Source organism: Eumetopias jubatus, unplaced genomic scaffold (genome assembly GCF_037043125.1).
Source record: "Eumetopias jubatus isolate StellerSeaLion01/CBP00866 unplaced genomic scaffold, mEumJub1_p1.0 scaffold_6, whole genome shotgun sequence".
In the NCBI taxonomy this organism is placed as follows: Eukaryota; Metazoa; Chordata; class Mammalia; order Carnivora; family Otariidae; genus Eumetopias; species Eumetopias jubatus.
Window position 1 is genome coordinate 63,573,634 of NW_028274812.1, and position 26,609 is coordinate 63,600,242.

At 36.9% G+C, this 26,609-nt stretch overlaps 1 pseudogene; it reads right to left on the reverse strand.

Moving 5' to 3' along the window:
- Window positions 1-7,872: 7,872 nt before the first annotated feature.
- On the reverse strand, window positions 7,873-8,240 carry LOC114210002 (large ribosomal subunit protein uL29 pseudogene; annotated as a pseudogene).
- Between the last annotated feature and the right edge of the window lie 18,369 nt (window positions 8,241-26,609).

Here is a 26,609-nt window from a genome sequence, read left to right on the forward strand (position 1 = left end):
ACAGAGATAGAAGGGAATAGGAAACAAAGCCTGTGTATCTGTCTTAGTATACCAGTTCTCTCTTCAGCCCTGTAGACGCAGTGCTGTATCTTAATGAGAGAAGATGGGCCAGCAAAAACCATGAGGATGATTTACACATAAAATCTTTGTGAGACTTGGGTGGTCAAGTAAGCTCTTTTGAAGATCATTCTGACAATGCATATATGTACACGGCAGGTGTTCCAGTGAATCAAATTTAATTTTTAGTTATCCTTTTAAAACTTGATATATGAAGGTTGATATTTGTAGGGAAAGAATTTGGCAACTTTGCAGAAGAAGCTTGGATGTTCCTAAGAGAAAAAAGACAGAAATCTTAAACTCTCTTGAGACGCAAGTTGCTGAAACCTGTTGAATGGGAAGAGCCAGCCTGGACCAAGGCTTGGAAACATGGAAGAGCAAAGAAGCCCTTGATACCCACATTACTTAGGTGTTAGAAAATGGATTGGACCAGTGGGCTGGCCTCTGCATATGGCCAGTGGTCCTGAAGTAAGCATGCATCTGATAGCAAACATAATCTTCATCTGGCCCTCTTATACCAAAGGAAGATAAAACATGAGTAAATCTAAAGTGTTACACCTTTGGGGGACCAAAACAGTATTCTGGCTGAGCATGGTCATTCAAAGGAGGGAAGCACTTAGGGAACCACCCTCCCTTGAAACCTGAAGAATGGCAGTGTCTAAGACAGGCAGCTGCTTATCTGAAACTGGGGCAGGAGTTTTTACCTTGGCCACGTTATTCTGAAAAGGACTGGAGGAGTGTGTGAGCCTTGTTGGTGAGCTGAGGGTTGTTTGCCTGTCCTGGATGTTACGTATGTATCTGGTTGTCTATAGAGCTCAGATGGGAAGCAAACTAAACTTATGGTATTTGGCTGTAATGTCTGCAAATATTCAAAGTGTCAATGCCATCCTGTAAGGTGAGAACAAGTAGGTCTAACCACTGGAAATGAAAAAGCACTCCGGGGACTGTGAAGATTATCATGGGATTGGGGTGACCTTGTAGAAATAGCACTTATTTATTTATTTAGTGCTCCATCTATTAAATAATTTATTAAAATATTCCAGTTGATTTTCATTGAAATGCAACCAACATTTAAGGAATTATTTTGGAAGAATTCAATAGTATTCCAGGACACGTAGGGTGATTTACAAAACAGTTATTATTCAAAGGCTCAAATATTTGTTTTTCAAGTTTTTATTTAAATTCTAGTTAGTTAACATATATTTTAATATTAATTTCAGGAGTAGAATGTAGTGATTTGTCAGTAACATATAACACCCAGTGCTCTTCATAACCAGTGCCCTCCTTAATACCCATCACCTGTTTAGCTCCTCTCCCACCCACCTCCCTCCATCAACCCTCAGTTTGTTTTCTATTGTTAAGAGCCTCTTACAGTTTGTTTCCCACTCTCTCTCTTTCTTTCCCCCTTCCTCTATGTTCATCTATTTTGTTTCTTAAATTCCACATATGAGTGAAATCATACAGTATTTGTCTTTCTCTGACTGACTTATTTCGCTTAGCATAATGCACTCTAGCTCCATCTACTTTGCAAATGGCAAGATTTCGTTATTTTTGATGGCTGAGTACTATTCCATATATATGACTTTATCCATTCTCACTTTATCCATTCATTAGTCAATGGACATTTGGTCTCTTTCCATAGTTTGGTCATTGTTGATAATTATAGCATTTAAACATTACAAAATGATGGAGGAGTATCTGAATCCTCCCCTGATAAGGAGTGAGATCCCCTATGTATGTAGGAGGGAGGAATTCTTTCTATTTCAGCCAACCAGCCTCAATCTGTTATGGACTTAAATGGTGTGCATGATAAGGGCATTAGCAGGGAGTGTATATTTGTTTCCTATTACTGCTTTAACAAACTACCACAAAGGTATCACCTTAAAACAATACAAGTGCCATATCTTACAGTTCTGAAAGAAAGAGTTCTAAAATGTGTTGTCAGGGTGATAGTCTCTCTGAAGCCTCCAGAGAAGAATCCATTCCCTTACCTAGAAGCCACCACATTCCTTGGTTCATGGCTCACTATCTATTTTCTATCATCACATCTACTCTATCTACTTCTATCATCACATCTCTTTCTCCTGTCCTTGCCTCTCTCTTTCACTTATAAGCATCCTTGTAATAGTGTTGAGTCCAAATTGATAATCCGGGACAATCTCTGCATCTCAAGATCTATAACTTAATCACATCTGCAAAGTTTCTTTTGCCTTATAAGGTAACATAGTCATAGATTCCAGGCATTAGGACATTTTTTCGGGGCCCATTATCCTGTTGCCTACCACAGGGAACATTGCCAAGAGTGGGCACTGATACCTGCATCTTTGGCAAGGGCTGGTCCCCTACTCATAATTATAGCTCCTTTCTATAAATACCAATTTTTACAGGATTTGAAGAGAATATATTCATGACTTAATACTTTTGCTTTAGACAGTTGCTATTTACAAGAATGACATTATTGGTTATGTAGAGATCTCCCCAAACTATTACACATGTCCCTTTGAAAATTTTTGTTTGAAGACATATCTTAGTCAAGTGGGAGATGAATCCAAGTTAAAAATACAATAATAAATAATTAAATTAAACCCAAACCAGGTTGTGAATATCAAAAAGTCATTCAGGTAAATCTAAATTATTACTTTAAATAGTACTTTTAAAACTTAATACATATTAAAAAACCCTGAATACAAGTCAATATTTTTGAAAAAAATAATGATGTTCAGAGCATGGGCACTTGGCTCAGGCAGTGATAGTTTCAAATCCAAGCTATGTAATATGATAGTTGAAAATTGTATTCCAACATGGTTAAATCATTGTTTGATGATGATGGTTGTTAGAGAAATAAAGAAAAATAAAAGCATGTTTTTTTTAAAAAATCATTAAGTCAAGTAAACTAAGACTGTTAACTTTGTAAAAGGTTAAGGATAATTAAAAAAAGAAAAGCCATAAAAATATAGAAATTCATAGGAACGAGAAAACATTTTCTCTTTTGGAAGAAGAAAATTAAAAACTACTTCTTCCGAAAGAGAAAATATAAAACAAAGTAAGGAAAAGCATGCAAATTTTGTCAATAAATATAATCAGATTTAGCATTTTATTGAAGATGAAGACTGAAGACTAGCTGTTTGAAGACAAAGTTATCTAAGACATACACATAAAACTACATAGAATCAGAATTATTGAAAATAAATAGGCAACATTTCTCAAATTAAAAAAGTAAGTTTCAGTGGCAGTATTAATTTCAGACAAATTGAGAATGAAAGGCAAAATTAATTAAGTGAGCTAAAAGCTGTTATTCATATTTAAATAAAAATACAATATTCATGAGTTCTTTTTGGTGATGTTTAATGAAATATCGAAATATATATTTTAAAGACCAATGCTTAGGGAAAAAATAGAAACACAAATGATCTAGGATAACTGTCTTTGCTATTGATAGGTTGAGTAGAAAAATATGGAAAATTAGAATAATATGATTAATAAGATGAAGCATTGGTTTGTATATAAACTTTTTAACTCAAAGGAGAGAGCAAAGCCAATTTTCTAATTTCCAATGAAATCTTTAGCACAGAAAATTACACATCAAGCTATAAAATAAATTTAGAATATTTCAATTGGCAGAAATTATTCATGGTAGATTTTTTTTTTCTGACCAAAGTGGTATAAAATTCGAAATTTGTAATTAAAATTTTAAAGTAAACAAAACATCCAAGCATTTATTAGATACTGCAACAACACTTCTCCTTGGTAACAAGAGGGTTAAAGAACATCACTATAAAGTGTTGGGGATGCCTAAAGTGGTGACAGTATTCAATTTATAATCATATGTTTCTATTATTAAATATTGGTTTAAAATAAAATTAAATTTTGTAACAAAAAAAAATCACATCTTAATAAGCATATTTGGACATTGCTTTCTCAAATAGGTTCCTAGACATTGGGGAGTTTTGGATTAAATGTATGCATTTTTACATGCATTTGACTTGTACTACAAACTTATTTTTCAGGACTGTTGAAAAAATAAATATATCAATTATTGCCTCTATTAGAACATGATAAGAATTAACTGCCAAGTCATCAATCAAATATGTGTAACATGTGTACTCTATTTTATCTCTCAACTAGTATCAACTCTATTCTTGAGCTAGTTGTAGGCAACAGAGTAAGCAATATCATTCATTTCATTGGTCAGATAATTTTAAAATCAGAGTCAGAGTCCTTATTGTCAAGTATCCCAAGCTAGGTCACAAAGCTTCGTGGGTTCCAGCTGCTCATGTCCTTTTCTGACTGGTTTGTGGTGCTGGTATACCCATTGTCGATTTCCACCTGTGGTGCACTTGGTGACCCAGCTGGGCACCTGCCCTACTCTTTGCTGTGGAGGATTCTAGAGATGCAGTCCCTGGAGTGTGACCCCCAAAGTCCTACTGATAATTGGTTTTATTCTCTGCCAAGCTGTCAACCTTCCAAACTGGCCCAGGGCCCATTCCCATTAGAAAACACATATATTCTTGCACTTTTGTGGAGCTCTTTAAACGTTCTCTCCCTCTATCTTAATTGAATCTCTATGTAGCTATGTTGTATTTTATATTTTTATTTTTAATATATTTTTATTTTTTAAAGATGTATTTATTTATTTTAGAAAGAGAGAGAGTGAGCTGGGTGAGGAGTAGAGGGAGAGGGAGTGAGAGAATCCACAAGCAGACTCCCTGCTGAGTGTGGAGCCTGACACAGGGCTTGATTCCAGGACCCTGAGATCATGACTTAAGCCAAAACCCAAGAGTTGGCCTCTCAACCGACTGAGCCACCCAGGTGCCCGTATGTTGTACTTAGATGTATATGTGTGTGTGTGTGTGTGTGTGTGTGTGTGTGTGTGTGTCTGTGTTACATACATATTGGTACTTGCTTATCTGGGTTTATATTTCTTTTGCACAAGTTGGCTAAGCACCAGTCTCCATGAGAGTTTCAGATGAGAAGTGCTCATTAAGCTCATGTTTCAAACTACAAGGGAAATTCTGGGAATGGGGACAATCAGGGTAGAGGCAGAAGTCATCTTCTCTATACTATTAACCTCTCTGACTCCAAGATTTGCCTCTTTTTCTTGCATCTCTATTTATAGTCTCACTTCTGGTAGCTGGGGAAGACAAAAACCAGCTCTTTGGTTTTCTTCATTGTTTTAATCTTACATCTTGCAGGATAGTGTAGAGTTTTGCCATTTTTAATTTGGGAATTATCCTCCACAAATAAAGGTGGGGGGGAATGGTTGCAAGGGAAGGTAAGATGACCCAGAAGTGGTAGTTGACATCTTGAGATATTGTAAGAGCCCTGACAATGATAGTGTGGTACTGACAAAATAATTAATGTGCATTAAAATGTAATGGAACATGCATTGATGTATCTCTGAATTAACTACCTGCTAATGGAAGCATTACAGACCAATGCTGGAGGGATATCTTTAATAAATGGGATGGTGAAAATTATTTTCCAGATGAATTGGACAATTAAATGGGAAAGAAGTATGAAGGAAAGTAACTTTGAATATAGATTTTTTCAAATAAATAATATTTAGCTATGAAAATTAAATATCTTCATTTTCTGAGGCTTAGATCATTGAAGCTCTGAAAATGCGCAACACAAAGACCACTTTTGAAATTGCTCTTGGAGAAAGAACTCCGGCAAAAAGAGAAATGATCTAAGAGGAAGTAATCCATGGAATTATAGCCTACCTAGTGTTATTATTGCCTTAATAAGTAATAATCAGAAACAGACAAAAACTCCATAACAGTCCAGAATTAAAATTCCAGGTGATGACTTGTGGTACGAGGACTGTTGGAAATCAGTGGGGGCTGAGAATAGTTTACAAAAAATACATAGATATACATAAATTTAAGAAATTGATAGCTAAAAATAAATAGAAATTTGGGCTTTAATTAGACATACTCATACGTAAACTAAAATAATATGTCCGCAGTTTTACATAGAATTCAAGATGCCATCGATGATAAGATGCACCATTATTTCCTTTACCACTAAGAAGAAAAAATGCTGCCAAGTCTGAAAAAGGGGTTGTCAATCAAGACAGAATGCTTTCTTATCAGTTAGAATTTGTATTCGTATTGCGAGAGATCTTTTAGACATTATCATTCTTATAAAACATATAAAGAGGAAAGACCAAAATAAAACCAGTTAACATTTTCATAAAACTTCTTCACACTGAGGCCAACTTTTCTAAATGACTTCTTAACATCATTGATGTTTGTGTTTTTCTGCACAAAATAAATCTCTGTTCTGTAAAGAGTGTCAATGAATATTTTATAAAGAATTTACAGGAGTGGAGAGATGAACCATGAGAGACTATGGACTTCAAGAAACAAACTGAGGGTTCTAGAGGGGAGGGGGTTGGGGGGATGGGTTAGCCTGGTGATGGGTATTAAGGAGGGCACGTGCTGCATGGAGCACTGGGTGTTATACAAAAACAATGGAACGTGGATCACCACATCAAAAACTAATGATGTATTGTATGGTGACTAACATAACATAATACAATTTAAAAAAAAAGAATTTACAGGAGTAAAATTGCTTTGCAGGTAGAGCAGGCCTACCTGAGAATGTGGCTAAGTATGTCTGATTCACCTCTTCTGTCAACCTCTTTTCCCATATCATTTCATTCCTAGAGGTTAAGAGTTTTCTTTTCTCCACCACTTATCTCTAGGATTTTCTTTAGAACTGCTGACATCCATTCTGCGGGTAATGATGCTGGCACTTTTGATATTCCTGCATGCTCAGGGAATGACAACTATGGCATAACTTTACTACCTGGCCAACAGTGATCATAAAACTCTACAGACTGCAAAACCCACCTTGATTTTCAAGATATTACATTATAAAATATATGCATTTTGGAAGTCACAAAATAGAACTTTCAACCAGCTAAGAAAATTCTACCTTCCTAATATAAAAAAGGAAATGAGAAAAAAGAAAAAAAAAAGAAACTATGGTAATATCTAACACTAAGCATGACATAGAAGAAAATCTCATTATGAGTAGTTTCAGTAAATGTGAGTTCAACTCAAAAATCTAAAGATAGAGACATACAGATTGGATTTCAAATAAGGGTTAGCAGTATATTGCTGTATCAGTTAAGATTCCACTGATGAAAAAAATTCTGAGTATTTAGAGGGGATTTAAAGCAGGAAATTGGTTATATAGATGTTGGATGAGCAAAATGCAGAAGATGGTTAGCAAAAGCAAAATAAAAGGAGTGACGCTCAGGGATCAGATGTTTGCTGACACTTTCTCCCTCAAGCCCAAGAGTCTACACCTGCTGATGAACTGCTGGACAGTTAGTTGTTACAACCTGTTCAAGATGCAGCACAGAGTTGCCCTTTTGGCCAGGCCTGAGACTAGAGGCCACACCGTGGCTACTACCAATGCTGTCGTCTGTGGCTGTGCCGTGGTCACTATTGCTCTGTCGCTGCTTCTCTTGGGGCTGCCGCTTAGAGACTCTGCCGGAAACCGGAAGCAGGATGAGAGGTACTTGTCTCCTCTTCCACCTTACAAACTCCTCTCAGGAACCCCCTCAGCAGAACTTGACAGGAAGCCAGTTGGTAAGAATCCCCAGAAATGTCGTTTGCAGACTCCCAGCCCCCTCCAGCACACAGGAAAATACAGAAGGGGCCTCAGACAAACATGCACATAACTGACACCGTTATCTACAGGGCATGCATTTAAAACCAAAGGATATGGGACGGCTTATTTATTCATTCATTCAACAAATTTTTGTTTGTTTGTTTGTCTGTGTTTTACTGACGCCAGTGCTCAGGCTTTGACTGCGTACTGCCGCAGCGGGTACAGCCGCTCCTTCCGCTGCTGCTTCTTAGGCTTCAGGTTCTCCTCGTGCTTGTTAAGCCGGTGGCGCATGGCACGTGTCTTCTTGGGTCGCAGATCCAGCGGCTTGTATGTCTTACCCTTGTAGAATTTCCTGAGATTCTCTTTCTGCGTCTGGTTGATGACTGTGAGAACACGGGCGATGGATTTGCGAACAACTCGGATCTTGGAGAGCTTGGAAGCCGCGCCGCTTGTCAGTTTGGCGACGCGCAGCTGGGACAGCTCCACCTTCAGGTCTTCCAGCTGTTTAAGCAGCTCCTCTTCTTGCTGCGAAGGTCTCGAGCCTTAATCTTTGCCATGTCGGCACAATGCGCCGCTGCCGCCGCCGGTCATTCAACACATTTTTATGGAATGCCTTCCAAGTGTCTGTTCCTCTTCCAGGTGTGGTGATACAGCAGGGAGCAACACAGACCCAATATCTGCTCAGCATATTTTTGACCTTTTAATTCAGGAAGACAGACGACAAACAAAATGAGTAGTTACGTTCTATAGTATCTTGGAACGTGACAAACGTTAGGGGAAAAGTAAAGCAGGGAGGAGGGGTAGAGAAGCCAGGGGATTGTAATTTGTTAAAACAGGCCTTATTGAAAAGGTCACACTTGAACCAAGATATGGAGGAGAAGAAGAGAGAAGTCTGAATGAAATGCGAAATTTTTATTTTAATAATACATCAAGTAAGGATTAAGGTGAAAGTTTAGTAAGAATAAAGAAGCAGGCTATTTACTGGTAAAAGGAATCTTAGCTATAATAATTACGTACATAATTTGCAGAATATCAGTGCAGCCCCAAAACATAAACCAACAATGGTGAGAATAGGGAGAAATAGGTATATCCGAAACTGTGGTTTAAATTGAGAAACCTTGCTGACAAAAATTCTTAATATAGTAGATTTGGGTAACACAATAAGAAAATATTAGCTCTATGTAAAAAATGTATGCCCAATAGAAAACACAGATTCCTTTAATTCATTCATGGGAGTCTCCATATACAAGGCTGCAAAAGAAGCCCCAGTACATTCTAAAGAACCGGCATGACACCAAGACTAGGTTCTTTGACTGAAATTCAATAAAGTTAGAATCCATAAAGGACAGCTTTAAAAAAAAATTCTCTATATTTGGAGCCTAAAATAAGTATTGCTTTTATTAAGGAGGCTCTCATGGGAAATTACAGACTCCTGAATGCAATAAACATACTACCTATCAATATTTGTGAGATTTAACCAAGGGAGAACTTAGAAATTTATATCTTTGAATACATTTAAACATTTATGACAAAAATATTGAAAAAAAGTGGTAGCTAAACTCAGAAATAAAGAAAAAAGCAACAGAGTAAACTAGAACTTAATAGTGATTAACAAGTGAAAGAACAAACATTTCTGAAACAGGGAACAGAAACCAAAAAAGTGACCAACAAAATCAAAAATTAAAAAGAAAAACTAATGAAAAAAATCATTGGTAAGTCTGATCTACAAAAGAAGAAACAAATACAATTCAGAATGAAAGAAATGGAAATAAGAATAATCATGAGAGCTACTAATAAAGGACATCATGGGCAAACAGAGATAAGTTAGCAAACCTATGCATGAAGCTATTGCAGTGTATTTACCTTGTCCTCTGGGAGTTTCAGGGGTGACTACACACAGAACAACAGGTGCTGGACCTTTGGGGTAGGACACGATGAGAGCTTGTCAAACCACTTTTCCTCTCCTTGTTTAACTCATTCTCAGGTCCAGACTACACATGGAATTGAATCCTGCAAAAGTAGAAGACTGGAGAAAAAGGGTTTCTTTGAGTTGAGAACTGCTGGAATTATCCTAGGTTTTTCTCTATTCCCAAACAAATGATGGGTTCTTTAAGACCACCAATTTGATTGGTGTCTCTTGGAATTTGGGGGACAGAAAGCTAGGATTTCACTTTGTCCTTGAAAGGTATTTTAAAGATGAGAGACTACTGAGGACAGACCTGTGGTGGCAGAGCCAACATCACATACTGTTCTTTATAGAGTTTCAGGGGCACTGGGGTGAATCTGTGCTTCCTCTAGGCTCCCTCATTCCAAGAGGAAACCTGGAGAGATGAAAGAGCCCCCGTGATGGAGTTTGTGTGGTGCACACCAGAAGCTGAGAACTGAGGGAAGGAGTCACACCTTGCTGGCCAGAGACAGAATGTCCCATAGGAGGGAACTGCAGGTGGGGGCACCTCAGAAACAGATCCTTAGAAATGGGTCCTGAATGAACCCCCTAAGTACCAATATACTTATAAACAAGGCAAGTCCCAATATTTATTCAGAACAAATATTGTGGGACCATGATATCAAGGACTTGTAAAGGAGTTAGGAGAGGACAACATTTAAGAGAGTAAAACATTAATGTTAGCTGAATATTTAACTGAATAACTGACACGAACTTCTTTCGATTGTTGGGACTGGTTTTGTCATCATATCATTGTGGTATGGTATCCAGGAAGACATAAACAATAGTTTTCAGTGTGGCAATTTTTGTAATAGTAATAAGAAAGAAAGCAGAAACAACCCCAAATAGACATCGGTAGGTGAACAGAGAAATAAATCTTGAAAGATGCACACAAAGGAATATTATATAGCATGTAGAATAAACTAGGACCAGAAAATAAAAATTCAAAGACCAAAGCTTGAGTGCTGGGTCAAAGCCATGTTTATTGCTAGGCAGGACCCAATCCAACATCGCATCTAAACTTTAATGATGGGCTTTGAGGGAAGAAAAATGTGGTATGTCTTCTAAAGCTGAAAAAAATCTCAAATGACCTCAGTCCCATATTAGGAAAGCAGTCTCAGAGTGCAACTGATCAGCTGGTAATATCTACAGTGACTGGGGAAGCTGTCAATGGCACATCTCACTTTGATATTTGCTTCTGAATTTGGGCATCTGGCTACCTCTCTTGTGTAGGTGAGTTTCCTGATTTGGAATTATGCTACCCAATTATCTTTTAGTAAAGTCAGTTCTGTCCCATTGTCAGCAGGCTAGACAGGCAGGTCAGGCTAAATATCAGCTTGGGCAGATCTCAAAAACATAATATTGAATGCAAAAAGCATATTGCAGAATCATTAAGGAGTGGGAATCATTTACTTAAATTATGTAAATTAAAGAACACATGCAAAAATTGTGGCATATTGTGTTATTTTGAGCATATTTGAGAAGACTATTCTTGGGATCATTGTTAGCTACTTGTAGATTTTGTTTGCTTAATCTTTCTCGACACTGAAATCAGGAGAGGAAATGCTAAAGCACAGTTGGCTTTACTTTACTTACTGTTCTATCACAACGAAAATAAATGAGTGGCGGCTTCTGTCTTCTAGCAACTCAGGGCTAGCACCAGGCACAAGAGCCTTGGTTGATTTGTGGAGTCAGAGGTTGGAATTTTAGTCTTGTACGCTGCTGGGCTTACGTGCCCTAGCCATAGCGTGTGACAGTGTAGGAATGATGGCTCCTGTCCTCCCTTCAGCTTTTCCCATTCTGCTTTCAGTGCTGAAAAATGGAGACAAGAAGCTCTATGTGAAAACCAGCCAGACTTCTCTGGAGGAGCCATTGCCTTTCAGGGATTTCTGGGGAGAGCTCTAGCCGTGAATATTTCCTTTTCATCAAGTGGCAAAAATTCAAGGACCAGGGGAATCACTCAAATATTTATAGGAGCCACCAGCCCATGCCAAGCCTAGGTTCTAATCAGACTTAAAGAAAGGCACAGACCTTGTCATCAAAGGCGCGTACTTTCAAAGGATAAACAACACACATTCTCCTATATCTTTCATGCAAACACACATCTTCATAGTTCTACTGAATGTGTTAGTATAGATGGCTAATGATCTGTTTTCTATCCTGGGAAACAAAGAATGTTGAAATTACACTTCCATGTGAAAATTTTTCCACTTCGGGGAAAAATGACCCCAGGCTTGACCAAGCTTCACAGTAAATCCCTGTCTCTGATCGTCTTCACTAATCAGTCTTTGTCAATGAGTAAGCCACTGGAACAAGGTCCTCAGATCCACCCCTGCAGCTGCTTGAGCCTCTCTGGGAGGTCAGATCCCAAGGTAGTTTTTCCTCGCCCTAATACCAAATCTACAAACCGCTGGCTGAGCAATTCAACTGCAGAAAATGTGACCCTTTGCTCTTTTGAAAGAATCTACTTTTCGCCTTCTAATGATGGAGGCTGTGTTTTCCTATGTTATTTATTTTGTTTTTAGATTTAATCAGGATTGTCAGAGGTTTTTATTTTCACAGCCAGACCTCCAGTGTTCCGCAACAAGCCCCTCAATGGACTGTTCCAGGTTATATGACCTGTTTTCTTTTTTATTGTCGTCTCTCTACCTTTTCATAACTCAACCCATTTCTTCCTTTCAACTGCATTAACAGGATGCAGGATTCAACACACTTCTGAACTGTTTGCCAGTAGGCTCTGCAACTGGATATTTTAAAATTTGCTTCTGAACCAGCATTTTACCCGAATGCAATAGTTATTCTTTCATCCTTGTTGCATTCTTTATATTATCTGTTAAGTAAAGCAGTAACTGTACAGAATATTAAGAAGTGATATAATTATTTATTGCCAGTAGCCAAACACCTGCTGAGAGCTACAAATTCCCTCAAATATGTTGATTTCTTTAGTAGATGTCCTAGTTCACAGACACATTCAATAAACACCAGATCTTTGATTGGTCAATTCTGATTACATCTGTATGCAACCAAGTTTGCTCAAAAACTTTTCAGGGCAATTTAATCGGTCAACCAATTAGGTCAGTTTAGGCAAAATTATCAACCTGATATGATTGCCTATCTTGGGCTGGGTCCCCACCAGTGTAATTGCTTTACACAAGATCTGACTCATGGCCGGAAGTCCTCAGAACTATTCAGCCTTCCTCCAAGTTGATTCTGAACAATGGAAAAACCAATCATGATACTTAATTCTTAATCCTGTTGTCAGGTCATTTCATCATCTCCCACTTCACCCACATCCTTCCTTTCTTAGTGCCATTGTCTCTATATCTGTTTTATGGAGTTTAATATTTCCATCTTCTGATGGAAGCCCCCACAGAGGGCTCCTACAGAGGACTTAGGAAATTTAACCTTCACTTGACCCTTCCATGAATTAAAACCTTTTTTCTTATGGTCAAATTTGCATGCTCTAACCTCCAGCTTCATCTTGATTTCTGCATTTAGCAATCTTTCCTCTTCCTTTTTATTCAATAATTTGAATTAATTCGGGTACGGTATTTATTGACTCCTTCCTGTGTCCAACATCATGTCAGACACACGATAAAAAATGAAAAAGACGATTCTTTTCCTTGAGGGGGTTATACTCAAGTCAGAGAATTGAATACACACACACACACAGATAATTTCAACACAGAGCAGTAAGAACTCCCTGAGCAGAATTCAAGAGGGCCAGCAGAGAGGGAGTGTGGTTTGGCAGTTAATAATACTTGCTTCAGCAGTCCGACTGCCTGCTCACTACTCTGAAATCATGTAACTTTGGGTACATTTTTAAAAATTTTGTCATGCCTCAGTTACTTTACATTTTAAATGAAGATACAGACAAGACTTCCTTCATGGGATTGTTATGAGAGGAAAATGAAATGATATACATATGATAATTAGGTTAATTCTTGGCACATAGTATGTGGTTAATTCACATTATTTTGTTACTAAGATTATGAGAGAAGAGGGAATTTCACACAACTGGCAGATTGCCTATTGAGTGAATGAGAACAAGGCTTTGAGCTGTGGGATTTTGTTTGGCTTCTGGATCTGTCACTAGAAAACTGAAGTCCCTCCCCCTTTCTGGAACTCAACATTTTTTAGATGTAACATGAATGTATTTTAATGGTTTGTTAGATTTATTTCCCTCTAAATTTGGGTCATGTATGGACCCTTAAAAACATGTTCTCCCAGATCTCAGTATTTAAAATTAATCTTATAATAACATTACTAATATTATTTAAGTAAGTATATCCATAAAACAAAATATAAACCAGATTATAAATCATTAACAGCTATAAAACTACAAAATGAAAACCAAAACAGATATTTCCTGTTTTTGGGTTAGATTGTTTTGAAATACCTTCATTTTTTTTTTTTTTGTTTGATTCTACAGAGTACATGTAGATAATGCCTTCATTTTAGCTTTCATGATTGCCTTTAAACAGACTACATGAGATTTTCTTTCTTAGCCCTTGATGGCTTACTGGACATAATTTCTCTGGTCACTTTCAGGTGTTAAAATGATTCCATTTTTAGGTCCTAGAAAGTCCAATACAACCTTAATCAAATGGCCAAAGGTAACATCACAGTAGTGGGACAAACTGAAACCATGTACCACTTGGTGGAGTGTAGTGAGAACAGAGCATCGCTTCTGTGATATTCTTGCTGAAAACATATAATCCAAATCATATTATGAATAAACATGAGACAAACCCAAATTATAGAGCATTCCATAGAACATTGGCTTATAATTTTCATAAGTACCAAGATCATGAAAGTGAAGGTAGTCATGAAAGACAAAGAGACACTCTCCCAGATTGAAGGGTTTTAAAGAGACAGATGGGAGAGCTAAGTGCAATGTGTGCTCCTGGACTGGATCTTTTTGCTATGAAGGAAATTATTGGAACAACTGGAAAAATTGAGTGGAGTCTGAGGATTTGATGCTGGTCATGTATCAGATTGATTTCTTGATTTGATAGCTGTATTATAATTATGTGAGAAAAAAATCCTTGTTTATAGAAATTGCATGCTGACATATTTGAGAATAATGGGAGATTGCATTAACAACTTACTTTCAAATGATTCAGAAAAAAAGTTATTTGTACTTGTGGCTCTTCTATAATTTTAAAATTATTTAACAATTTTTTAATGATATTCTTCAGTGGGCCTGAAAAGAAATATACATATCTATACAGCCAATTCCAAGCTAAATAAAAAAATTCAGCCTCTTTAAAAATTCAATGTCAATGAAATAAATTTAATATATATTTATGAAATATTAACTGCTATGAATTAGATTAATTTTTTCTTTTAATTTTATTTTATTATGTTATGTTAATCACCATACATTACATATTAGTTTTTGATGTAGTGTTCCATGATTCATTGTTTCCGTATAACACCCAGTGCTCCATTCAGTCCGTGCTCTCTTTAATACCCATCACCAGGCTAACCCATCCCCCCAACCCCCCCCAGAACCCTCAGTTTGTTTCTCAGAGTCCATAGTCTCTCATGGTTTGTCTCCCCTCCGATTCCTCCCTTTCATTTTCCCCTTCCTACTATCTTCTCTTTTTTTTTTTAACATATAATGAATTATTTGTTTCAGAGGTACAGGTCTGTGATTCATCAGTCTTACACAATTCACAGCGCTCACCATAGCACATACCCTCCCCAATATCTATCACCCAGCCACCCCTCCACAACTCCAGCAACCCTCAGTTTGTTTCCTGAGATTAAGAATTCCTCATATCAGTGAGGTCATATGATACATGTCTTTCTCTGATTGACTTATTTCACTTAGCATAATACCCTCTAGTTCCATCCATGCCGTTGCAAAAGGCAATATTTCTCTTTTTTGATGGCTGCATAATATTCCGTTGTATATATACACCACAGCTTCTTTATCCATTCCTCTGTTGATGGACATCTTGGCTCTTTCCATAGTTTGGCTATTGTGGACATTGCTGCTATGAACATTGGGGTGCATGTACCCCTTCGGATCCCTACATTTGTATCTTTGTGGTAAATACCCAGTAGTGCAATTGCTGGGTCGTAGGGTAGCTCTATTTTCAACTTTTTGAGGAACCTCCATACTGTTTTCCAGAGTGGCTGCACCAGCTTGCATTCCCACCAACAGTGTAGGAGGGTTCCCCTTTCTCCGCATCCCCACCGACATCTGTCGTTTCCCGACTTGTTAATTTTAGCCATTCTGACTGGTGTGAGGTGGTATCTCATTGAGGTTTTGATTTGGATTTCCCTGATGCCAAGTGATGCTGAGCACTTTCTCATGTGTCTGTTGATTTATCTCCTCTTCCCATTTAGTCCTGACCTGCACTATTGTAGACCCCATAGAGAAAGGAATGTATTCTGTTCTATCTTTCTCTGCTTCATGGCCTGCTCCTCACCTCTATGACTTCTATTTCCTCTGGGTCTGGGACATGGAAAATGGTGGTGAGAAGGGACAGACAAAGCCCTACCTCAGTGCTACACACTGTATCATTTCCTGATGCTGATAACACATGCTCTAAAGAACTCGCAACTCCTATCCTCATGAACAACACCCCTGGGTGTTTTAGTAGGGTTCTTTCAATATCATCCTGGCCATACTAACTTCTGAGTGTTCACTTGGTCCTTAGGAAAGTTCGCCACCTCACTCTGTCAAGCTCTGAACTTTCAGGCTTTTCTCAGTTGTGTTGTCTATCCCCATTCAACGATTAGGAGCACTTGGACCAGTCTCTAACCTTTGGATTCATCCTCACTGGTGCCAAGCAACTGTCTCCATTCATTCCCAAGCTTCAGAGAAATCTCCAGTACTCTGCTCTAATCTTAAGTGGGAATATGGCTTTTTGAAGCTCATCAAACATCTAGAAGGAAATAAGAGGCCAGTCTTGCATTCCTTGGACTGGGGGAATGGCATAGAGTGGAGAAGAAATACCAATGCATTCTCTATTCCCACATATTTCCTTCAAAGAATCTTCTCTCCTCAGTAAATTCTCAGACGTATGATAGAATCCTCTAAAGGTTTCTTGGGTTTTTGTCAGCGCTTATCAAGTTATCAACCTAGGGTTAATCTAAATAATTTCATGTTATGATAAATGATGTATTTTTGCTGACATTAAATTGATATAAACAACACTAATAAGGTACTGATGATGAAGACAGGAATTCTGATTTTATCTTTTCTGTACTGTGTAGTTACTCATTTCTCCCATTTCCTTTCCCTATTCAAACTGCTAGACACCTTGATGTTTTTGGCCATTAAATAGACTGACAGGGTTCTCTTAAAATCACAGGCTCAAAATTACAGCTTACATGATTGTAAACACAACTGTAATTTAAGATTTTTCCAACTGCATGGTAGTTATAAGGTGCTCCTTTGGGTGATTAAGAATATCTTTGTTTTTAGATGATCTTTGGATTGCAGACCTGCAATATGTAGATGAACCCTAATTTGAAAAACATTGGCAAGGACCTAACAATTTTGTGTTCTTTTCCAAATATAGAGTCACTATGATTCTAACAGCATGAACCATTCTCTTGCAATTAGTTCTTTATATGGATGAGGATACTCTGGTGTCATCAAAATCGAATTTGACCTTTCAAAACAGCTGACCTGATTCCTTTTTATAGAAAAGACCCTTTCCTAACAGTTTTTTTTCTTAAAAAAATCGTATAGCAAACTTGCCTGTAGATATATATGAGATATGTTATTTTTGTCTGCTAGGCATAGCTATGTAAAAGATAGGCAATATAAACTCTGTATCCATGCTGGAAACAGAAGGCAAGCTTAGTTATCACTGGGTATCTTAACCCAATGTCTGAGTGTTTTAAAAAGTTCCTGAAACATCTTCCTGTATTGTTAAAGTCATCAGGATGCCTGTTGCTTTGAATCTATCTTTGTAACTCCCAGGTTTGGAGAAGCATGTGACAGAGAAGAAAAATCGAGTGAAAACCACCTCCGTGTTCCCAGCCTATAGCTGCTTTCATCAAATGTTGCTCTCACATGTTTTAGCACCAGATGAAGATATTACTGAGTACATCAAGGTTCCAGGGACCATATTTTCCATTTCATTATATTCTTCACAGTTTTACATGTTGATGCATATGTAAAAGTCTCTCTCAGTAGACTTGTGATGTTCCGATAAGTGCCGAATATGGCTCAGCTACTTGCTGACAGCCTTACAAGGAAATTTTCTGGGAAATCCTGGTCTGAGTATTTTGTAATAAATAAACATCTAAAAAGAATTCTGAATGACTTCAACTAAATCTTACTGTTTGTTTTTCTAAGCCCCCCACAGAAGACATTTGTCCAGAATAGGTCATTTTAAAATCTACTCAAACCAATAGAAAATCACAGGTTTTCCTCCCGGGAACATAACTCAGACTCCAATCTGAGATGGTCCAGTTTTTTATTTGCAATCTGCAGTCTTGATTTTGACAGTTTATAATTTGTAACCATTCTGTGCAAGACACAATAACATTGTGCCTCTCTCATTCTCAAGGGTACAAATAGAGAAAAATGATTGTTTCCTGATAGGTTGATCTCAAGAATTTGCTAATATTTAATAACAATATCACCAAAGTTTCTGGGAAAATACCTTCCATTTCAGCTATAGTGCATTTCTTGTTTTTGCTAGCTGGAAATTTAGTAATAGGTTTTATCTGAAATAGAAAGATAGACCTTATTTTCCTTTTCATGTGCTTATTCTACTTAAAATTAAATTGCATTTGTACTATTTTCAGTGAGAAAATTGTTTTAAACATATTTATTAAGGTTACCATTTGCAAATTCCCCCTTATTTGTATTTGTACTAGCAAACAATAACCAAGAAATGCGTAGGTACAGCTGCCAAGAAAAATTTTACGTAATAGCTGGGCCAATAAAACTCATTAGCTTCTAAAACAATGTTCATGCTAGTTATAGGAAACTAGGATTCGTGTTTGATTAAAATAATCCTCATTTGGATCAATAACTAGGCAATTTTATTTGTTTTATTTTTTTGAAAGATTTTATTTATTTATTTGACAGAGAGAGAGAGGCAGCGAGAGAGGGAACACAAGCAGGGGCAGAGGGAGAGGGAGAAGCAGGCTCCCCGCCGAGCAGGGAGTCCGATGTGGGGCTCAATCCCAGGACCCTGGGATCACGACCTGAGCTGAAGGCCAATGCCTAACGACTGAGCCACCCAGGTGCCCAATAACTACGCGGTTTTAAAAATTAACTGATTAATGAAATAAAGCATCTTTTTTTTTTTTTTTGGTAGTTCAAGTCACTAGATGTAATTCAGTTACCACAAGGCAATTTTTGGCTGATTTGAATTTGCTTATTTTATATCAATATTCACTATCATATGAATTTTCCAACATACATTATAAAGGTATGTACTATATTCTATGTTCAAAAGCACTATAAATAAAAAGGAAGAAATATATCCAATGAGAATTATGTCAGCGAAGTGTCTTTAAGCCAATAGCTAAAAATAACTGGTCACATAAAGCCACTAATCAAAATCAAAGGAGAAAAACATTCTTAGCACCAGTCTCATTTTCTCTTAGTAATTGGTTTCCTTTCTTCATGGCTTTGGAATTAGAGGAGACTTAGCAGTGGAAGAAAAAAGGCACACAGAGAAAATGAGAACTTGACAGATCCACAGGATTAACATCAGCTCTCTTTCCAGATTTGTTAATGACAGACTTACTCATAAACTTCTTAACTCTAGGAAATCTCATTCACTGGCAAGCCACTTTTAGTTTTCTTTGTGTTTGCAGCAGAACGTGTGTATTTCACTCATTTTTCTTCCTTGCATTTTCTTTTTTATGTTAGTCTGAAATATCAGTGTTGGATGGCAGTTGTTGAAACAAAAATTGTCTTTCTCTGGATTAGTCTTTAAAAAACTAGAGAAACTTTAAGTGTAGAGCTGTGTCCTTCCTTAACGTCCTGCTCTGTGTGTCTCTATTATTTCTTTTCAAGCAGCAGTGAGCTGAGTATTTCATAATAGATGTCTGTAGACTCCTTTAGAGATGAATCACCACCAAAGGAGAAGTCCGGATCTCAGAGCAGTAGAGCAGGAATATCTTTGTACAAGGAATCTGGTCAATTCCCTTGGTTTCTGTTTCTCAATTACTCCTGAAAGCTGTCAGTCAAAACTTCACTTGTAAATCCCCAGAGGAAGTACCACAATTCTCTCAAATTTTAGAATCAGGATTTTCTATTTTACTTCTTGAATTCATCATTATTACTGTATTATTATTATAATACCTGATTATGAAAGTAATAGATTTTCTTTGGTGAAAATGTGAATAATAAAGAAAAACAGGGAGAGTAAGCAATCCCATCCAAAGATTGGACACTGCTAATAATTTTGATATATATTTATTTCTACACATACATGCACTTAGATATCACATATGTTAAGTTTTTTGAAATTTGGATCTATACTATGGTTGCATAACTTATAAGCACTAAACGGCATTTTATAGACAAAGTAAATATGATATTTAAATAGCTCTCATAATGTGCCTGATCAGTTTCCTATTGTTAGACCTTTAGATTGCTTAATGTTTTTTATTATAAATAATATTGCAAGAAACATCATTTTAGCTGCAACTTGTGGATGTGCTTTACTTTAATAATTACTTTAATGATTATTACTTTAAGTCAATTTTCTAGAAATTAAATTGCCATGTCAAATGGTATATGCTCAAATTTTGATGCATGTTGCAAACATTAAAAAAGCTGGATGTACAATTTATGATTCCAATGGCAGAGTGAGAGTATTGGTTTCCCAGCACCCTTGTCCATGGTATTCACTGGACAAGCAAGATTTCAAAACTATCTTCGCCAATATGATAGGCAAAATTTGAATCTTATTATCCAAATTTTAATATAGCTGATTAGTAAGGCTGAATATATCACTGTTACTTATATTTCCTCTTTTAGACACTTTTGGTACTGCCAACTCATGTCATTTGCTAGTTTTCATTCTGATGTATAATTTTTTTTTTACATTTTCACTATATTTCTCTCATCTACCCATCAAATATTGTCTCCGGTTTAAACTTTGCATATTAATTTTATAATGGTGCTTTTGAGATATTCTACTTCTTGTGGTCAGCTGTCAGTTTTTGTCTTTGCTTATATTTATAACTTTTTCATATCAAGGCTATGCTTCTTTATGTGGATTGGGAATCATTCCCACTGTTTATTCTCTGTAACATTTCACTTAGTGGGGAAATGATTGCTTCCAAAGAAGTTTAAAATATCGGCCATTTGAACTGCTTGGTGATGCCAGCGTTCAGGGAATTCAACTTCTAACAATTTTTCCAAAATTCCCCAATATTATTGTTAGGATTGGAATTCATCTATTTTGAGTTGATTTTCTTTTCCAGAAAATTATGTATTCCGCTGAACATTTGTAATATATTAACATGGACCCCAAATATTCTTTTCAGCTTTTGTCTGATAATCTCCTTTCTTAATTCGAGTTTTTCTGTCTTCTTTCTTTTTTTCTTAATTATAGTAGCTAGTGTTTTGTTTGGGTTACACAATTCTTCAAATATTTTTTCATTATCAAATATTTTTTCAATTTTTAATTGGCAAATACTAATATGAGTTTCATTATTTTCTACATTCTTTGGTATGAGTGCCTTGAATAACGAGATTTCAGATAACAGGGAAACATATTTTTCTTGTTTTCTCGAGTATTCCACATCTCATCTTGAAGGTATAGAGCAGTATAGTGTATGCTCAATAAATTCTTGTTGGATGGGTCATTGAAAAGTAGAGGTCAAGTCATGGCATGGAGGGGACCAAAACAGAGTGAATGTAGAAGGCATAAATCTGAGGAAAATGAACGAAGAGAGAAATGAGGACCTGTTATATCAACAAAAAAATCCCTTGTTTGCCTTACATACTAAATGGCTTATCTTTTAGTTCAGAGATTCAGCTATTCAAATTCTGATCTAATGCCTAATTTCTGGCAACGGAGGAGAGTATATGATAGCCAGAGAGTCAGAGGTGCTCTTATCTTCTTTGCCCTGTGATCATTTTATTTGGGGGCAAGATACCCGCTTTCCCTGCATGTGTCACACATATGGTCTCCTCTTACACTGCACTCTAAGCATCTGATTTGAAGTAGTTTGGAATTGCTCCATACAATTCTATCGCTTTTTTTTTTTTTAAGATTTTTATTTATTTATTTGACAGAGAGAGAGACAGCGAGAGAGGGAACACAAGCAGGGGGAGTGGGAGAGGGAAAGGCAGTCTTCCCTCTGAGCAGGGAGCCTGATGCGGGGCTGGATCCCAGCACCCTGGGATAATGACCTGAGCCAAAGGCAGATGCTCAACGACTGAGCCGCTCAGGCGCCCCTACAATTCTATCACTTTAAGAAACAACACTAAGCTCTCTGGGCATAGTTTACAGACAGATAGGATCTGCTGTAATCCAAAGCATGAGATATTCAAATTGAGGTTGAAGTTGGAGTAAGTTTTGTGAAGGAAAACTTATAAATCTTTTAAAGTATTTCTTAAACTTACTCTCAAGAGATTAATCTCATTTCGTATTCTTCATTGGGCCACATCAATTTCCTCCGTACATAACAAGACCTTTCCCAGAAGCACTGGTACCTGTGGCTCACTTTTTTCCTTGGCCATATGTTTTCTTATCTTGTAGGTTGTTAGCTGTATGCAGTGAATCAGGGAGAACACAGAGGTGCATTCAATTAATTTCTTAGCTCAAAGGCATCAATCTGCAGCTTCTTACATCCATTACATATGTTGGCAATGCTTTTTATGAAGACTGACTGCTATTTCTGAGATAGCACAAATTTAACCTGAGTGCTTGGACAGGTTTTCTTGATGACATGGTTGATTCCCAAGAGGATTTCGTTTCAAACAAGGACATGATTTTGAGAAATGGTAAAAGGGGTATTGTGGAGCAGATTTACTTTACAAAGTCTTTTAAAATCCATTTTTATCAAAGTCTGAGTTTCAAAGCAAGTGTCACTTAAGTTTACATGGTAGCAGAACTTTTCCAATATGGTGAAAAGCTTTGTGATTAATTTTTTAATAGACTTTAGTTTTTAGAGCAGTTTTAGGTTCACAGCAAAATTGAGCAAAATGTACAGAGATTTTCCATGTGCCCCTGCCTCCACCCATGCAGAGCCTTTCCCTTTATCAACATCGCTCCACCAGAGAAGTACACTGGTTATAACTGATGAAGCTACATTGACCCATTATTATCATGCAGAGTCCAGAGTTTATATTAGGGTTCACCCTTGGCGTTATTTATCTATGGGTTTGGACAAATTTATAATAACATGTATTTTTAAAAATTATAATTCACTCAACATATATTGTTGTTTACATACTGTATGTATGTAAACATACTATACTAGATGTTGAAGTTTCAAAAGAAAAGATGTCCTTTGCCTCAGTGTGGAAGACAGTGTAGCAAGGAGACTAATGTGAAAGGAGTCTAACAAAAAAAAAAAGGTATATGTGTCTGTGTTGCAATGAGAATGCATACAAAGAGCAATGAAAAGAGAGCTAATGCAGATATCTTAAATGCTCCGTATTTTTTTGTTTTGGAAGAAGAACAAAAACAATGGCTAGGATTAGTGAGAAGACAGAAAACAACCGTGAAGTGTGGTAAGTGTCACAGTTACCCTGGAAGTTGAAAGATATTTAGTATTCTGTTCAGAAAATGACTTTAACCTCAATACACATTATCTACTTTAATCCAAACCCAGGTCACTTATATTTGGAAAAGGAAAAAGGACCCCAGCCAAATGAAACTCACCTATTACTTGGCTGTTTTCTATATAAACCGTTGTAATTTTTTGATAGTTAATACATACATTTGTTTCAAATATAATACTCTTGATTCACACAGAAGAGGGTTTCTTTTTTCCATAAAAAGTAAAATTGTGCCTAAATTTGGAAATAAGGAGGAGACTGACTACTGTCCATGCAAGCCCACAAATAGGGCTTAATAGTCTCATTGCCAGCAATGTGACAGAAAAGGAGTTACAATTGAGGGGATGATCTAAAATTGTTAGGATCCTGTGAGGAAGGAGTTAGGGCCAGTTGCTCAGTCCTTGCAGGTCTCCTAGGAAACCTAGGACCATGACTAACCCTTAGCCAACCACTGGGAATGTGACTACACAAAAGTTCTTTACGGTAACGAATGATGTTTTTGCTATGTACACAGGGAGCAATGGCCTGTGACATACCAGTCCGTCCAGGTTGCTTTGCACAAACATCAAGATTGATAATATGCACCTGATTTCATTGTTGGGGTTTTGAGTTTCATTTGTCACATCTGGTTACATAGCAGAATGTGTCTATGTGACCAATTCTTCATAAACGTCTTGGACCCTGACATTTAAACACAGTTTCCTTGAATAGAGACACTCTGTACATGTCTCTATGGTTCAATGCTAGAAAGAAAGCACATCTGGTGTAGCTCTGGATGGGGAAGAACTTGAAAGCCTGTGCCTGATGTCTCTGGACCATGCTGAATACATATCTTTTCCTGCTGCTTTTACTCTATATCCTTTGCTGTATTAAACCTTAGCCATGAGTATAACCTTCTTTTGAGCCCTGTGAGTCCTGGCAAATCACCTATCTTGAGGGTAGTCATGGATCCCCCAAACAGATCCATCATAAAAATGTGTATCTCTTAGGGTATATTTCTTGGGGCACCTGGGTGGCTCAGTTGTTTGAGTATCAGACTGGTGGTTTTGGCTCTGGTCACGATCTTATGAATCGTTAGATTGAGCCCTTAGTGGGGAGTCTGCTTGAGATTCTCTCCCTCTCCCTTGCCCCTCCCCCCCACTCATGTGCATGGACTCTCTCTTGGGAGCTCTCTCTCTCGAATAAAATAAATAGATCTTTAAAAAAATGTAAATCTCTTTTATGTACTTTACTGTAACTTATTATAGCATTCAATTTACAGATTTTGTTAGGAAATATAATACTAAGAATAAAATGTAAATTCCGTACTCCCTATCTTTTGCTTTTTGTAAATTGTATTGAAGTATAACATATATATATATATATATATATATATATATAAAAGAGCAAAAACTATGAGTATACCCTCAGTGAATTTTTAGAAAATGAACACACCTGTGAATAAGACCCTGACTCTGTACCAAGAAAAAGATTATTACTAGGATCTCAGAAGCTCCCTTGGGCCCCTCCTAGTCATTACCTGTCCCAAAGTTAACCACTATCTTGACTTCTGCCATGATAATTTGGCCTATTTTTAAGTGTTTTATTTATTTATTTATTTATTTATTTATTTATTTATTTATTTATTTATTTATTTTTTAAAGATTTTATTTCTTTGTTTGACAGAGAGAGAGGCACAGCTAGAGAGGGAACACAAGCAGGGGGAGTGGGAGAAGGAGAAGCAGGCTTCCCGCCGAGCAGGGAGCCCAATGCGGGACTCAATCCCAGGACCCTGGGATCATGACCTGAGCCGAAGGCAGATGCTTAACAACTGAGTCACCCAGGCGCCCCATGGCCTGTTTATAAGTATTTTAGAAATAGATTCTTATGGTTTGTACTCTTCTGTGTGTGCCTTCTTTTGATTAGTCTTATGTTGTGAAATTTATCCATGCTGCTCTGAGTAGTTATAGTTGGTTCATTGTCATTACTCTGTAGGATTCTCTTGTGTAAATATATATCACAATCTATCCATTTTATTGTAGATGGGCGTTTAGGTTTTTCCTTCTTTTTGGCAACTGCAAATACTATAGCTGTGGACATTCTTGTATGTGATATTTGGTAAACACTTCTGTTGGATATATACAAAGAAGTGGAATTGCTGAGTTGTAAGGATTATAAATGTTAAGCTTTACAAGATACTGACAAGCACTTTTTCCAGTAATTTTATCAGTTTACACTTTCACCAACAGAAGGAGAGTACTAATTACCCCCAAATCTTAATGGCGTTTGGTATATTGTCTGTTTATTTTTTCATATTTTTAGTAATTTTAGTAGCTGAATAGAGAAGCATATATATATATATATTTTTAAAGATTTTTTATTTATTTTGACAGAGAGAGACACAGCGAGAGAGGGAACACAAGCAAGGGGAGTGGGAGAGGGAGAAGCAAGCTTCCTGCCGAGCAGGGAGCCTGATGTGGGGCTCGATCCCGGGACCCTGGGAACCTGACCCAAGCCGAAGGCAGCCGCTTAACGACTAAGCCACCCAGGTGCCCCAAGAGAAACATATATTATGAAAGATTTAAAAAGCTAACTTTGGATGATTATTTCACAATGTATACATATACAAAAATAGCAAGTCATACATCTCAAATATATACAACTTTATTTGTTAATTAAACCTCAGAAAAGATGGAAAAATAAAAAGTTAACTGCAGTGTGTTCAATTTGACCAGTCAAAAATGATATTGGTGTTGAAATGTAGCTTTTCTTATCTTTTTGGCAGATTTCTTCTTTCAAGCTCTATTTCTGCCAAGTGTAGAAAAAAAGCTTAAACATGCTTATTCAAATTAATTTAAACTCCATCATTTTAAATCATTCTTTTGAGGTCAGTGCAAGGTTTAAATTCCTTTCAGGAATTTCTGACCTCTCAAAAGTCTTCTCTCCCCATGATGGTGTCTCAAAGAATGTATCATCAGGATAACATCAAATCCCTCCTCCTTTCCTTGTTTCCTGGCCTGAGCCAATGCTCTCTCTTGATCTCTGATTGAGGTGTGGTTCATCTCTTGATGACGATGGTGAGTAATAACAATCTACTACTTCCATTGATTTTATTTTCTTATCACTTATTTCAATATAGGATTCTATGCCAGAAGTTGAACACGGGTGGCCTTTGAGCCAAATCCTGGCAGGAGATATATTTCATTTGGCATACCTAAATTTTTTTAAAAATAATCAAATTATTTGCTAGCAATTAAAATTGGGAGATTT